Source organism: Lactuca sativa, chromosome 9 (genome assembly GCF_002870075.4).
Source record: "Lactuca sativa cultivar Salinas chromosome 9, Lsat_Salinas_v11, whole genome shotgun sequence".
Classification (NCBI taxonomy): domain Eukaryota; kingdom Viridiplantae; phylum Streptophyta; class Magnoliopsida; order Asterales; family Asteraceae; genus Lactuca; species Lactuca sativa.
Window position 1 is genome coordinate 135782548 of NC_056631.2, and position 16780 is coordinate 135799327.

Sequence of the window (16780 nt, forward strand, 5' to 3'; positions counted from 1 at the left end):
ATATAACTTGAATATAACCTTTCATGAAAGAAAGTGAGAAAACTTGAATGACGAATTCAATGGGATAAGTGTTGGGAGTAGGCTGAAGTTTGGTAGACTACTCCCATCAACAACCAAAGCCAATCCACCTATCTACTAAAAAACATGTTGGATTGTATTCGAAAATCGATTTCTGAAAACATTAACAACGACAATGGAAGATTTAAAATGTTAAATAAAGTTAAAACCATTTTAACCCACCAAGGATCATTTTGCATGAACATGAAAGATTAATAACAACCATAAGAAGAAAGAATAACAACTTTTGAAGGTTTTAATTCCTCTTGGGAGTTGGAAGTTGTAGAAGATGACAAGAACACAAAGTAGAGTTCCTGTAGAGATATCCACCCATAGTTACCAAGTTAACTTAGATGTTAGTCTTTTTTTATTGCAAAATAAGCTCTTAAGCCTTTAAGAACAAAAGCCACTTTTTTGTCTTAAAGGAGAGTTTCATGATATGAGCTTTGGACTTAACACCATCACTCGATGATTTCGGTTGGGTTGAGTGCTAAAATCACAACAATGAAGAAATATTGTCAGTCAACGTTTGGAAGGAGGTCAAGAGACGAAACTCCGACGGTCTAGTTAGTATATGCTTTGAGAATAAGGTGATTAGGGTTTTGGATGAAGGGAAGGCGATGCCTTCTCCTGGAGAAAAGGTCCTTTTATACCTGTTGTTCCATGTACATGATCCCAATGATGTCGTTTGTCCCGTCTTGGCCGACAAGACGTGGAGGAGTCCTAATGGTTGATCGTGCACCACTACTAGTCATCTGCTATTGGTGGAGAATAAACAGAGGACAATGCCCTAGGCACTACACTTGTCGCTCTGGGAAACGAACAACTGTATTTTGTCTTATTATAAATCAGAGATTGTCGTCATGGAATGGACCTGGCCGTGAGGATGCCAAGGATGAGGGCCCCCACGTGAGGGCGAGGGTATGGGTTTGGCGCTAGGATGGATTACGACAGTTAGCTAGGTTGTCCTAAATATAGCAGTTCTGTTATCTTTAACTTATTCCTAGTAGGATACGTTAACAAGTTCCCTATGCTAGTAGATATTAGCTTTGGCCTAGTGTAGTTGCGTTTTTCTAGCTTAGATCATGATGGTAACTATTTGATATTCTCGCTTTCCATTTAAAACTTTCCTTATCAAGGATGGTTTTACTTTTTATGCTTCCTACTCTTCAACTGCTTATTTCTTATCTTTGCTTACCCTCCTTTCCATCATGTTCTTGCTCCAAGAGAAAATGGCAATGCAATTATCCGGAATCGAGCCAACCCCAAGCAAATTTGAGGCCTTGCAAACCCGATTCGACTTCTTGCCCGAACATTGTGTGTAATTTCCCATGAAAGGGACAATCATCTCTCGTCCACTGAAGGTTAAGGTCGAAGTCCCCATTCCGATCTTCGAGACGGGTCTCAGGCTGCCGACAACTAATTTTTTTTACGGGATCTTACGTCAATATGGCTTCTCCGTGGATGATTTAACTCCCAACACCATCAATAATATTATGGGCTTTGAACTGGCCTGTCGAGACCTTGGAGTATTGCCTCAGTTTTGGGCTTTCAAATCCTATTTCAACTCTTCCACCCAATATGGCGTCCATACCTCCTCTCAAAGGCGAGACATCCATGCGTTCATTTTTAACCAGAAAGCGCCCACAGAAAACTAGCAAGACAAGTAGATTTCGGTGAATTGCAACCTGGTTGGTTATGGCTATCCCCAGGTGTCTGTCTTTTATGATCGGCCGCCCCAACTGTGGGGTGCCACCCTAACCGTGACGCAGGCGTTGTGGGGTATCTGCTTCACCGGGGAAGACTGGGAGGATCACATTCTAGTCGCGGTAGGGATGAGTGTCGCGTGGAGAGCTCGAGGGATATATTTATTTGAGGTAACAGATTTACCTATTTCATTTACTGCTTGCTTTCGTAGGTCATCAGAGGATCTTGCCTTTTGAAACTATTCTGCAGGGTAAGTATAAGGGCAATCTCTAGTACCAAGAGGTACCTATGGTGGAGACCCATGCTATTTGCGATTTGCATTGAAATCATTTGTTGAGGATTTGAAGCAGCCATTGAAATTAAGATATCTTCAAGTTTAAGTGGTATATAGAAGAACTTTTATCCTTAACACAGAAATGGTTGAAATACCAAGGTAAGTTCAACCAACTATAATCTGATCTTATGGATTCAAAGGACAACCACTCAAGCTCTGATACCAATTGAGAGAACAAGATCTTTGCGCAAGGACAAGGTTTGAAAACTCAAACCTTGAGTGAATGCTTGAGATCAATGTCTGCTTACAAATAGATGTTCAAGGCAAGACTAGAAAGACCAGTCAAGTCTTAGATAATTAATTCAACAGATGATCAAGACATTAAGAATGAATAAGTAAACAATGATCAAGGAAAGATCAATAAATGAACAAGAATATATTTGATATGATAAAGAAAAAGATGCCAAAAGTGAGAGAGAAGATCCGACATTGATTTGTATTGAATGCTCCTATATATATAGGAGAGAGTATTACATCGAATTAACCAAGTAACTTACATAGGACTGGACAAAAGAACTATTTCTGACATTCTAATTGTCTAAGAGCACAAAAAGCTAAGTCCTATGAGATGTTACATCAATACAAATCTAATAAATGACATGAGACAAAATAGCCATCTTCAGATCTGCTAGCATTCCGGACATTAGAGACATTCCGGAATGGGTTTCTTATCTTCTTGTTTCTTCGCTCATATCCTCCAACTTCGGACATGTTCCGGAGCATCTACTTCTCTGGAACCAAACACACTTCGGAATTAGTGTTAAGGATTGCTAGAGGTTCACTTTCAGGTTCCAACAATCTCCCCCTAAGTGAACTTAGAAATCCATCAAGTTCAATTCATTTCTTCCTTGATGAAGGTGTAGGCTCGAAACAACCAATCTCGGACTTCAACATACCATGCCAGATGACTCACAAACTTTGCCTTAATGTGTTCTGGAGCATCAGACTCGGATGCATGTGAAATGAATTTTTTCAGTGCTTTGGTAGGGATCAGGTGTTTGTCTAGAACTCTGAAGCAGTCCTTCTTGTTGGTTTCTCTTCAATGGGACCATCAGCAAGGAGTTCAACTTCTGGAAGAATGAAGTCAATTTTCGGAACAAATTGTTCTGTTCCGTAAAGGTGAGCAAGTTCATAGTCTCTTCGGCTGAACTCTGCAACATAATCTTTCAAGAAGCTTAGAGTAGCATGATAGGCTCCCATATTGAGGTCATCCCTATGATTTTCTCTGAATTATACAACTAGGGTAAGGATATTGTTCAGATTCATGGTGGGGAAATCCGCATCGGTAAGAGTCCGAGGAATAGGTCTGTTCCCGAAAATGTGAAACCGGAACAATGGGCAGTTTAGTTCAAACTTTATTAGGATTTTTCTTCCGAAGCCTGAGACCTGAGTAATCCTCTTCTTTGACCATACGTCCTTAAATGGCATGGAATTCTTAGAGTAGAACGTATCAAGTCTTTCTCTTTCTGTTCGGATGATTACTTCAGGAGGATCTGTAGGATGGAGTGGAGTGAACTTGGTGTGATATTTGTTGTACAGAGAAAGAGGAAGATCTAGTTGCTCAATATCACTTGTGGGAATGTCATAGGACATGACTGGAGTGATTTGGTGATCTTGGAGGATGCCTTCACGACAAAGAGGAGATATCCCACGCAGGGGGTCAGGATTATCTTTCAGAGCCTGAATCTGGATGCTTTCTTCAAGGGCTTGGTTAATTTCCTCCTGAGATCATCCATGTTTGTGTTTGGGAGGAGGTCCGGAGTGCAAAGCTGGTTGTTCAGTTATCATTGGTTTCTTGCCTTTGTTTTTATGAAGAGCAGAGATAACCATCTTCATATTTTCATCAACTGTAAATTCTAGAGTAGGATTTGGGAGAGGTTCTTCCAGAATGTCATCAGGGGTCCGGAGTGGAGAGCCCTGATCAATTGGAGCAATCTTAGGTTCCGGAATATGAGCTTGAGCTGAAGGAGTGGCCTGGAACGCATGAGCTGTTAGAAGAGACTTGGCCTTAGCCATTTTGACAGCTTGCTCAAAAACTTCTGGAAGTGAGGATGGTCAGGCGACTGTGGACCATATCCTCCTTTGTTCTTCAGAAATGACCTTCGGGATAGCCAACTTGGGAGCTTGAAGAGCGAGGATGCTCTTAGGAGCGTCATCAGGGACATATTCATTTTCTTCTTCACTTGCTTCCTCTTTGGCACTTTTATGAGGAGATCCAGAGAGAATATGAAGTTCATCATCAGATGATTCTTCTTCATCTCGAAGAGAGAACTGAGTAGAAGGCTTCCATGGGTGACTGGGTCCTTCTCCCCCTCTTACACTGGTAAACCTCCGAACAGGTGCAAGGAACAGAGAGTCCTTGAGATCATCAAAGTTGGAGAAGACTTTCTGAAGGTCAGAAGTGAGTTGAAGAGATAACATGTCATAGGCTTCAGCCGTGGGAGCTTGCTCAGAGAGGTGTTTGAAGGTGGTACTGAGAATAGAAATTATCTCATCAAACTTCTGGTTTGGAACATCAACAATGTTCCAAGTTGAATGAAGAAGTTTGATGAGGACTTGTTGAATAATCAAATTCATTTCATCCTTCTTTCGGATCTTCTTCTCTAATCGTTGAATTTGCTTCTCATGGCGAACATGGGTTTGCTTGATTAGATCGTTGGTAACAGACACAAGGTTGTCATGAACCTTGAGCATGGAAGAGATGGTGTTGACGTAGTTGTCGACTAGAGCATCATATTTTGAGTCAATTTGCTCTACATTGTGCTTTAGGCGGAGAGAGATTAATTGGTCCAACTGGGCTTCTCTTTCTTCAACAGATGGTCCGGATGATTTTGAAAGAGAGTGGAGAATGGCATCAAGTTTGGCATTGAGTCCGAAAACTTGTTGATCCAGTTTGTTGCTTAGTTGAGTAACTGAGTTTTCAACTGATGACACGTTTACCATAGTGTTAGTGACAGTTGTTCGAATTTCCAGGAGAGAAAAAGGATCAACATAATCACCAGCAAATGATTCTGAATCAGAGTCGGAATGTTGTAGAGATGACTTGTGAGGATGAGCTGAGGGACCTGGTTTGGTGGTTGCATCATCTTCCTGATGTTTTGAGGGAGAGAACTCATTCGAAGTGGTGGAGGATGAAGAACCGAAGTCAAATGTGGACTTAGAACCGGATGGTTTGGATTGGTAGTGGGTAGATACTTTGAAAGTGAATTCTGGAATGTGCCTGGCATCGGTGTCCAGCAATACTTCTTTGGAAATTTCTTCTTCCGGATCAGCATGGAAGGGACTTTGGTGAATGGTGATAGGAGGTTGTATGGAAGTGAGTTCATCATCAGCATCAGCGTCAGTAGGAGGAATATAGGGCAAATTGCTCTGAATGGCCCTATTTCTCATTGAAATCAGAGTGGACTCCACTTGAGCTCTGGTGAGATCTGGACGTCTGGACGTAGCCCTGTTAACATAATCTGTCCAATTGGGATCATTAACCCCTGTTCTGTCACACCCCCGAACCCGACGGCGGAAACGTCCGGGGGCTGTCGTGACTCAATTGAATACCATAACATTGAATATATATGAAACATAACAACATTCGTCGCCGTGCATTAATATATTACAACTGATAGTGTTTACATGTCATACATTGTTTAAACATTACATTCCCAAAAATTAAATTGTTTGATTCATACATAAATAAACTGCAACCGTCACTGAATATGATTTCCCTTGATTCACTGGTTCCCTGAGAATACAAGTATTTTGAAAAACGTCAACATATGAAATGTTGGTGAGTTCATAAGTAGTGTTTGAAATCGAATGTTTGTATTGTTTGAAAAACCACCAGAAAATCCGATATTTTCTGAAAAGCAAAGCTTTTGAAAACGTTTGTGAAGATCCATAGGTATGCTTGTTTGTTTCTATACTTGTAAAAATGTTCATTGAAGATGTATGCATTTCAAATCTGTATGTATTGAAAACCCTAGGAAAACCCGATGTTCTCCTAGTTCCTTGAATTACATGAAGTTACATTGAAACCATTGCATAGCGTATAGTGTCAGTCCCAGGCGACGTTGGAAGGTTCTCGAGCAGGATTATTTACTACAAACCCGCGTTACACAAACGCCCAGTTTATAGTTATACTAACGACCCCGAAGGCGTCGTCAGTACTAATCGCGTTATCCAATCGCCCTGACTAGGTGTAGTCCCACATCCGAAGAGAAAGAGGTCACGAAGACCCCGGTAACTCCATTAACCGGTTGGGGATAAAAATGTACGAGGGGTCCCCGACCCGCCTCGCAAAAAGGCAGACTCCACTAGCGACACTAAAGGACCCTTGGGGACCAGTAGTCTACAGCCATTGAAAGTCCGGTTACGTCGTGTCGGATTGGTAAAACCCAACACTTCGTAAGATGAAGTCTTTGGGCCTTAAGATCAGGTCGTCGGGCTAGCTAGGCTCAACGAACAAGATTTTACACTTGTGGGGCCCAAAGATAGTGCGTAGACGTCTGTGCACATGTATAACGAATTCCGAATCGTCATTTGTATGAATCATAGCATTGTAGTATCATAGTATCGTTGTGTTAGTGGTTTCGGATTTCTATTGGTTCGAGACCGAACCAATTCGTTTAACAACGACTTTTGGTGTTGTAGTGTATTGTATTTTGTCGATAGTTGTAGTACCATTTCTTGGTCAGATTGTATGTATTGAATTAGTCATGAAAATTTTCTGTTTTCAGCCCCTCCTCGTTTGTAAAATTTACTTTTTCAACCCTTTATTTAAAATATTTTCCGGTTTGGTCCTTAAATCAATTTTCTTGACATTTTAACACCAAAAATTATTGAAATAAACATTTTCCAGCATATTTTTCATAGAAAACAGCTTAAGTCCCTGAAAATGCAGTTTTCTCGGTTTTAATCCCTTCTTTTCGCAACTTTGGCAATTTTGGCCCAAATTGGAAAATTTTTGCAACTTTGGTCCTTTTTAAATTTAAAAAGCATTTTAAACCTTTGAAAAGGATTTGGAACACTTATAGTCCACTGTTTTACAGAAAATTACAGTTTTGGCCCTCCAAAACAGAAAAATTCGCATAATGGGCCTCATTGGGCCGAAATTTTCATTTTTAGCCCATTAAGCTTGAAATTTAGGTTTTTAATCCTCTAATTGAGTATAATTCCAGAAATAGTTTTATGGAAACTGTTTTGGCACACTTCATCCATCAGAATCTGTGAAATGTCAATTTGGGCCCTTAATTTTGTATTTTTCACATTTTTGGCCCAAAATTTGGGTTTTTAGCTTAAAGAAAATTGTTACTAAACCATTTAGCTATCTTTCTTGAAACACTTTGTATGTAGAAGTACATTTCATGCTAAAATCATATAACATAAATTATATCTCGGTTTTGAGGAGTTTTATGGCTAGATCCAACATTAAAACACATAAAAGCATACATATAAGCATGGAAATCATACAAGGCATATAAACACATATAGATCTACACTTTCACTTGTATTCCCCCCCCCCCCCCACAAAACTCATAAAAACAGAAAATAGGGGGTATGAAGCTCACCTTGGGTGTGGTTTCGGTTTTGGAGAGAAGATGGAAGAAAACTTGGTGATTTTCGGCCCTAGCACCCCTTGATGAAGATCTCGAGTTTATGGAGTTTTCTAGGAGTATGATCACCAAAGAAACTTGTTTAGAATAAGAGATCTCATGTGAGAGGGGAGTTTTGAAGTTTAGGCATGGAAAAACTTACCAAAGGATGATGATAACCTTGAAGAATCCTCTTGAAACACAAGAAAATTTCGAGACTTTGAATGGAGAGGAAGAGAGAAGTCTTGACTGATTTAGAGAGATTTTTGTGAGATGTGTGTGTGTGTGTAAACTCTCGGCCAAATCAAGAAGGAAGAGGGAGGGAGAGAAGAAAAGACTTTGAGGTGATGTTTGCATGGAAGAATGAGAATGCATGGATGTTTGAAGGGTAATGCCTAGATATCCTCCATACAAAGATGATGTGTCATGCAAGAAGTCAACTCCTCCCTTTTATTTGGGCTTGGGCCGAGAATGGTGGGGGAAAAGAGGATGTTTGGGCCATAAATGCTTAAGCCCAATTTTCATGGTTAAATTGAGTGATTTTTGGTCCAAATAAATATAAAGGTGATTTTTATGACTTGTTAGGGTCAACTTAGGTTAATTATGGTTCATAGTCATTAATTTATTTCATTCTAGGCCCAATATGGCCCAAAATGTTGAAATAATTTAGTGTGGGTCCAATTAGAGCCCAATTAGGGTTCTGAGCCCATGATAGTCCAATTGGAAGCTTATTGGTCCACTTGGATCCAATAAGGAAGTTCTAGTCCAAAATAGACTTAACAAGAACTTCTAGGGTTTTCCAATTGTTTGATGACTACTTGTGGTACCTGTATAATGTATTTGATTGAAGTTTTTGATTCACATTAACTTGAATGTTTAGATTACATGACACAAAATTTCCAGTTGTGACATGTTCGTCCTTTACTCCTTACGGGTATCAGACCAGTTGAGGCAACGGAAGTGGGAGGGACAACTCCTTACGGATGCTTGGGATCCGGAACAATGGTTCTGGAGTGTGTGCGTGTTGAATAAATAATAGGATTATCAAATGTGACTCGTGGGTGTGTTCCAGGGGGCTGCAAGGAACTTTGATCAACACCGGCATCACCCTTTTGGGAGAGTGAGGGTGGATTATGTGGAGACTCCCCGTGTGTGTGTGCATTTGATGTTGAAACATCGAGGGGTACCTCGGATGAGTGGACAGGGGGGTGTACGGATGGCCAGAATCAGCCGGAGTGTCATGGGTGTCCTCATGTGGATAGGAGGCACTGACTTTGGTTTTCTTTTTGGCTTAGGGTTTGGTGGGAGAAGATTTTCTCTTCGTTGACTTTTTAGGTTTGGGTCCGGACACAATAGGGTTGGCTTCTTCCAAAGTGGATTCAACAGAGACCGGGGTAGGTTGTGTTGAGTCAAACACAACTGAAGTCTCTAAGTGCAGTTTTAAGTATGGAGAATCGGAATGGATAATAGCCAACATGTGGTCCGGAAGACGTCTGACCGGACCAAATGAGGACTGGTTCGGAATTCTATATGCCTTAACAAGTTTGAAGAAAATACATACCTCCAGAGGAATAGTGTTCACCGGAATGGGAACATTGGGTTCCTTGAAGACTTGCTTGATTTTTAGAGCCCAAAATCTAGGGCTTGAAATTTCGTTTGCTTTTCTCTTAATGGAAAACTTGCAGAAGTCTTGCAATAAGACTTCAGGAAGATCAACTGCGTTGTCACGTCCGGAGTAGATGTTGAAAATGACATTCAACCAATCCTTGCTCAATGTGTCTGTTCCTCCATGCTTGCCAGAAAGACCACGTATGATGAAATGCATCAAAGCAGTCCATAACCCAGAGACAACTCTTTTCTTGAAGTCTTTTGCTCAGTAATCTTGAGAGTATCCGACGTATCGTAGAAAGGTCTGGAACTCTTCATTCGTAGGTTCAACGACTTTGAAACCTTTGGGATTAGGTTTGACTCCAATCGCCTTGAGAAAGGTCGATTTGTAGATGGGAATAGAGTGATCCCCAATGATGGTGGTTTCCAGAACGCCAACTTCAAGCTTGATATTCATGAATGCACGATGGAGATGATGAAGTGGTAGTGGTGGATCAGGGATTTTGGTAAGTGGGATGGAGATGGGATGGTTAGCAATGAACTCGATCATTACTCTGATCGATTCATCGTAGTCCAATGGGTTGAGAGAGAACAGTTGAGTTGTATCTCTCAAGAAGGGTTCTTGATCTGCAGAAGAGGATGAACCTTTAGAACCTTTGGATGAATTCTTTCTAGCGATTGATTTCCTGGGAGTGGAGGTGATTTTGGTTGGGTGTTGTGAGGACTCTATTGTTGAAGAGAGATGAGTGCTAGGGATGTCAAAAAGTCCCGTGGGACCCCGATCCCGCGGGGGCCCCGTCCCGTATGGGGGCATTTGTTGAAAAAAATCGGGGACGGGGGCGGGGGCGGGGGCAATGTTAACCCCTTGTTTTAATTTTGGGGGCGGGGGCGGGGGTTGGTAGTCCCGTCCCGAAACCCCCGTGGGGGCCCCGTTAATAAATTATATAAATTGACATATGTTAATTATATAAGTATAATAAAAAACGAAATGATTTTTACGTACAAAAATTCAATAAAAACATGTTTTTAAGTTGTTTGTAACACGTAAAGTTATGTTATAAATATCTATTTGTTATCCAAAAAATAGTTTTTTTAGCCCAAACAATAACTTATTTTAGCCCAAATAAGTTAGCCCAAAATCAATCGGGGGCGGGGATCAAAAGGGGAATTCGGGGGCGGGGCCGGGGGTGGAAAGGATGGAGATTTCGGGGGCGGGGGCGGGGGTGGGGGAACGGGAAAATTTTGGGGGCGGGGGCGGGGGATGCAATCCCCGTCCCGTTTGCCCCCGTTGACATCCCTAATGAGTGCTTGAAGAACACGAAGAACAATGAGGGTTTTTTTTGGAGATTTGCAGTTAAGTGAGCGTAAAGAGATAAAGTGAGGATTTGAAGGAGTATTTATAGGTAAGGGAAGATGGGTCGGGTTGAAAAAGCTAATGATGAGGATCCGAAATTAACCGGGGTCGTATTAAATGAATTTATACCTTTTTGGAGTTGAGGTGACAGGAACGCGAAAGGTTGAGTGGTTCGAAGTTGAAAATAGAATACCAACCGGTGATATGATGTTTGCTTTTAGGATTGGTACAGTCAGGGCTCAAGGTTCAATGAGAAAAGGATAAGGATTCCGAAAAGTAACCGATGCTGACGGTTTAGTGTAAAACCTTTTGGTATTCCGGATGAGTGGATCGGGGATGACAAAAATCCGATAGATATATGGGTGGGTTCTGAATGTATTCTTTTGAAGCAGTTCCGGAGTGAGAAATGTTACGGAGTGAATTTGAACTTTATTTCGAAAATCGGAAGCAATTTGAAATTTCGGATGAGAATTGAAAATTCCAGAGCAATTTTAAAATTGCGAATGAGATTTTGAAAGTTCCGGAGCAATTTTAAAATTCCGGAGCATTTTTTAAATTCTGCTGATGGACGATCCAGATCGTTGTGAAGAAGAGAACAAACTGTTTATCTTAAGAAACTCAAAGGATAATTAGTAAAAAAAATAATAATAAAGACAAGTAAAAGGATCCTGTGTATTTAGAGGAAAAATAGTTCCGAAGCAAGATGAATGAGTTCAGAACATATACTTCCTCTGAATACTTCTATCAAAGAGAACATGCCTCTTGAAAAAATTGACGATCAGGCATCATCATACCCATTTTGCTCAGAAAACCATTAAATTTGGTTTCGCCTAATGCCTTTGCAAAGACATTAGCAATTTCATCGTCAGATGGAACAAAAATAAGTTCAATATTGCCATTTAGAACATGATCTTTAATAAAATGGTACCTAATATCAATGTGCTTTGTCATGGAGTGTTGGATTGGGTTGTAAGAGATGGCAATGGCACTTTGAGAATCACAGTAGATAGGAATGCGTTGAAAACGGTAACCATAATCCAGGAGTTGAGATTTCATCTAGAGAACTTGATAGGTGCAGCTAGCAGCAACAATGTATTCAGCTTCGACTGTTGAGAGAGCAATGCAATTTTGTTTCTTGGATGACCAGCTGACTAAACGACCACCTAGTAATTGACATCCTCCTGATGTACTTCTCCTATCGAGTTGAAGACCACCATAGTTTGGATCCGAGTAAGCTTGCAGAAGGAAACTTTCATTTGCTGGATACCAAATTCCGAGATTCTTTGTATCTTTGAGGTATCGGAAAATTTGCTTCATAGCCAAAAGATGAGTCATCTTCTGATTGACTTGAAATCTGGCACATAAGCATGTTGAGAACATTATGTCCGGTCAACTTGCAATGAGATAAAGTAAGGATCCAATCATTCCACGATACTTCTTTTCATCTACAGAAGATCCCGAGGGGTCAGCAAAGATTTTATGACCGAAGCCCATGGGTACCTTGGCTGAGGCACAGGTGTCCATAGAGTATATCTTGAGGAGCTCAGAAATATACTTCTCTTGGTAGATGAAGATGCCTTTGTTGGTTTGTTTGACTTGAAGGCCTAGAAAGAAACTTAATTCTCTGTTCATGCTCATCTGGAATCGTTTGATCATTAAGTTAGCAAAATCTTCAACCATGGATGAGTCCGTGGATCCAAAAATGATGTCATCCACATATATTTGAACCAACATGAGATGTTTTCCATTTGATCTTCTGAATAGAGTTGGATCTAGAATTCCTCTTTGAAAACCTGAGCATTTGAGAAAGTCGGTGAGGGTCTCGTACCAGGCACAAGGAGCTTGCTTGAGACCATAGACAGCTTTACGGAGCTTGTAGCAGTAGTTCGGAAATGAGAGATTAATGAAACTGGGAGGATGTTGAAGATATACTTCGATGTCAAGTTCACCATTAAGAAAATCACTCTTAATATCCATTTGATAAACTTTGAAACCTTTGTGGGATGCATATGCAAGAAAGATTCTGATAGCTTCTAGTCGTGCAACAGGGGAAAATGTTTCGTCATAGTCAAGACCTTCAATTTGAGTGAAACCTTTAGCTACCAGTCTTGCCTTATTTCGGACGATAGCTCCTACATCATCTAGTTTGTTGCGATATACCCATCTTGTACCGACAACAGGGTGGTTCGAGGGAGGAGGAACAAGAGTCCATACTTCGTTTTGGTCAAATTCAGCAAATTCTTCTTGCATGGTTGTAATCCAGCCAGCATGCTCCAATGCTTCCTTAATGGATTTTGGTTCGATACTAGAAATGAAGGCTGAGAAATGACATTCATTTTGGATACTAGAAGCAGAGCGAGTCTGTACCCCAGTATTACGATTTCCAATCACTTGGTTGGGAGGATGATCCTTGGTCCAAACGTGCAATTTGGGAAGTTCTTGAGCAGCGGTTGATTCAATATCAACAATAAGATTTAGTTGCTCCCCCTGAATGATTTGAATTTGAGAATGATGCTCCACCTGAACTTCTGAACCAGAGATATTTACATCATCATCTGAGGGAAACTCAAGGAAATTTTCGTTGTCGTCATTGTTGATTGGATTGGAGTCATCGAATTCAGCAGCTGCATCTTGGAAGCCATCCGCATTTGATTCACGAGAGGGATTAGTATTATTCTCCCCCTCAACCTGAGAAGGTTGAAGTGGTTCAGAATCAAATGGTGACATGCTCGGAAGATGATCGGATAGGTTATGAGAAACTGGGGCTTCCGAATGAATAATTTGAATTGGAGATGCTTTTGACTCAGAATCAAGGGCGGTTTCGGAAGGGCCAAAGAGGGTTTCAAAATCAACTTCGAGGATAGTTTGAGGATTAGGACATCCTGGCGGAGGAGCATCAGACTCCAAAATGTTAGTAGTGATGTGAGAGGGGCCAAAATTTTGAACGAAGTTGTCATCAAAGGTGACATCAAAGCTTTCTTTTAGAACATGAGTTCGTCTATTGAGAACTCTGTAAGCCTTGGATTTCGAAGAGTACCCAAGAAAGATAGCTTCATCAGCTTTGGGTTGGTCACGGTTGTTTTTAATGAAGCACCTGCAGCCGAAAACATGTAGGAACGAGATGGTTGGCTTCCGACCATTCATGGCTTCGTATGGAGTCATGTTGAGACGTCAATTGATGATGCTTCGGTTTTGAGTGAAACAGGCGGTTGATACAGCTTCAGCCCAAAGATAAAGTGGTAGGTTTGCATAGTTTAGCATTGATCGAGCAGCTTCAACAAGTGTTCTATTGCGTCTTTCAACTATGCCATTTTGTTGAGGAGTGTAGGGAGCTGAAAGGTTGTGGTTGATCCCTTTTTCCATGAGAAACTTCTCAATGGTGGAATTAACAAATTCCGATCCATTATCACTTCGGATTCTTCTAACAGGGAGCTTGATGAGAACTTCTATTCCTTTGATAAAATTGATGAGCTTAGAGGCTGTTTCAGATTTGAGCCTCAAGAAGAAAACCCAGGTGAACCTTGTAAAATCATCAACAATCACAAGAATGTATTTCTTATGGTGAAGACTTTCTACAGTGGAAGATCCACAAAGATCAATATGTAGAAGTTCCAAAGGATCTGAGATAGATTTCTCCATAATGACTGGATGACCCTTCTTTGATTGCTTACCACACTCACATGCAGCACATAAATGATCATTTTCGAACTCGAGAAGAGGTAAACCTCTTACCATTTCACCAGACATAAGATCATTCATATACCAAAAGTTTAGATGTGCGAGCCTTTGGTGCCATAGCCAACTAATGTCAGGAACAACTTTGGAGAGAAGACAGAGTTGAGGTTTTTGGATAATCATGTTGATGTCGAGAGGGTACATGTTTTTGTTGCAAAGAGATTTTATCAATCATTCTTTTTGGTCTTCAGTCATCACATAGCTATATTTTTTGCAGAATTCCACACGTCGACTTGAGTCAGTGAATTGAGCCACACTTATCAAGTTGTGTTTCAAGTCAGCTACATAAGCAACATGTGAAATGCAGAAGTTTCCATTAGTGAGTGTTCCGTAACCACAAATTTGTGAGTTAGAGTTGTTCCTATATGTCACATAGCCAACATTTGGAGAGAGCTTTAAATCTCGCAGAAAGTCTTTCTGCCTCGTCATGTGCATGGAGCAAGCACTATCAATACACCATATTGTTTCTTACTCTGAAGCACAAAGTGCCTGCTGGTTTAGCAAACAATGGAGTTTTTAGGCTCCAAGTTAGATTTTGGGACATAGGCATGGACTTTGGACTTTAGTTGTGGCTTTGGGACAACTACTTGTTTTTTGGTGAGATTTATAGTGTGCTTTGGGAAAAGACAAAATGCTAAGGTCTTTTCATCTATCCAGTAGTCATATTCAACTATTTGTGCGTTAGGAATAGACTTCTTTAGACCTTTGGTATCCAAGGGATGGACACATTTCGTTATTTCTAGGATAGTTGCTTTGTTAACAGATGTTTTGATTTTCCACACAAGATTTTTGTTTGAAGATTTTGAAGCAGTGATTTTTGGACTTGTGAATTTGTTTGATGACACATTGTTATTTGAAATTCTTGGTTTAAAAATTGTGTCATCAGATTTTGCAATAAAAACAGATGATACATTTTGAGGTGGTGGTGAGTTATTTCGGATGGTTTTGACATTAACATTAGCATGAGCTTGGGGTAATTTGGAGCTAAGAACTTTTTTTGGTTCAGAACGGACAGGAGGTTAGGAAGGTCTTTTCATGATCCTTGTAGGGATAAAGGAGTTTTGACTATGAGTAAGGACACAAGAATTCTGAAACGAACTCGTTTTAGAATTAGCAAGAAATATGGAGTCTTGTCTAGTTCTAACTTCCTTTTTGAGAGCATTTCTAGCTTCGACCTTGGGATCTACAACATCATTTCTATTCAATGTTGGTTTTCTCTTAGGTCCAGAGGATTGTCCTTTGGATGGATTTAAAAATTTGGGAGTGCTGGGAACCAATTTGGTTTTTTAAAGAACTACAGAGTCCGATTCACATGAATCAGAGGACACAATATTTGAGATCTCAATTTTGTCATCTAGGGATGCCCATATGAATTCTGAGTCATTGAATTCAGTTGTTTCCGGAATAATTTCCTCAATCACGTAGTTGTTGACGTGATTGCTTATAGGAACATGGTCCACACAATTTGAGAGACTATGATGATCTTTCGTGGTCCGATTCAGGTCCAGGTTTATCAGAGGCGGAAGAGGCATGGAATCAGGACACTTAACAACTATTGGCTGGAACTCACGAATTAGGGATTCAAAAGACATTTTTCCTCCTGAAGGGGGTGATAATGGGGAAACAGGAGTATCCGAATTTTTGACGTTCGGAACCTCTCCCATAAATGGAAAATTTTGTAATTCCTTTAGGGGATTGTTAATTGGTTTTGGAAACGCGCTTCCAATACTAGGAGCTTTTGACCATGGATGACGAAAATTGAGAGTCATTCGAATGTTAGCTTCAAGCATGTCTATAGAGTTATGTAAAGCATCTATTTTATCATTGAGACGTTTGTTACTAGCAATCAAAATGTTTCGTCCAAAATAAGTGATTTCACATTTATCCTTCAAAATGATACATTCATCTTTTGACATTACAAGTTCATGTTCTAGAGACTCGATTTTCAATTTCTTATCCTCAAAACGTAATCTAAGACAACTTAGTTCATCGTCTTTCTTCTCACTGGCTTCTATGGCAGACTCATAGGCTTTATCGATGGTATTCATATCTCTTTGGATTTGAGTCAGATAAGGTTCACATAAAGTTAAATCAAAATCATTATCAAAGATCATGGATTTTACTTGCTGAACGATGCTTCGACCTGGTGGATCAATGGTGGCCATGTAGCAGTAGTGAGGTTCAGCAACATCATCTTCATCTTTGGACCCAGAAGACCAATATCCTTCATCACATTCAATTGTTTGTCTTGCCATTAAACACATATTCCTTCCAGACACCAACTCTTCATCATCTCCGGATGACCAGTATCCTTCTACATCTCTTGAAACAGTAGTAACAAATTCTTTCTCACTTTCAACCATTTCTTGTGCTTTCCGGACATAATAAGCCGAGTTCTTG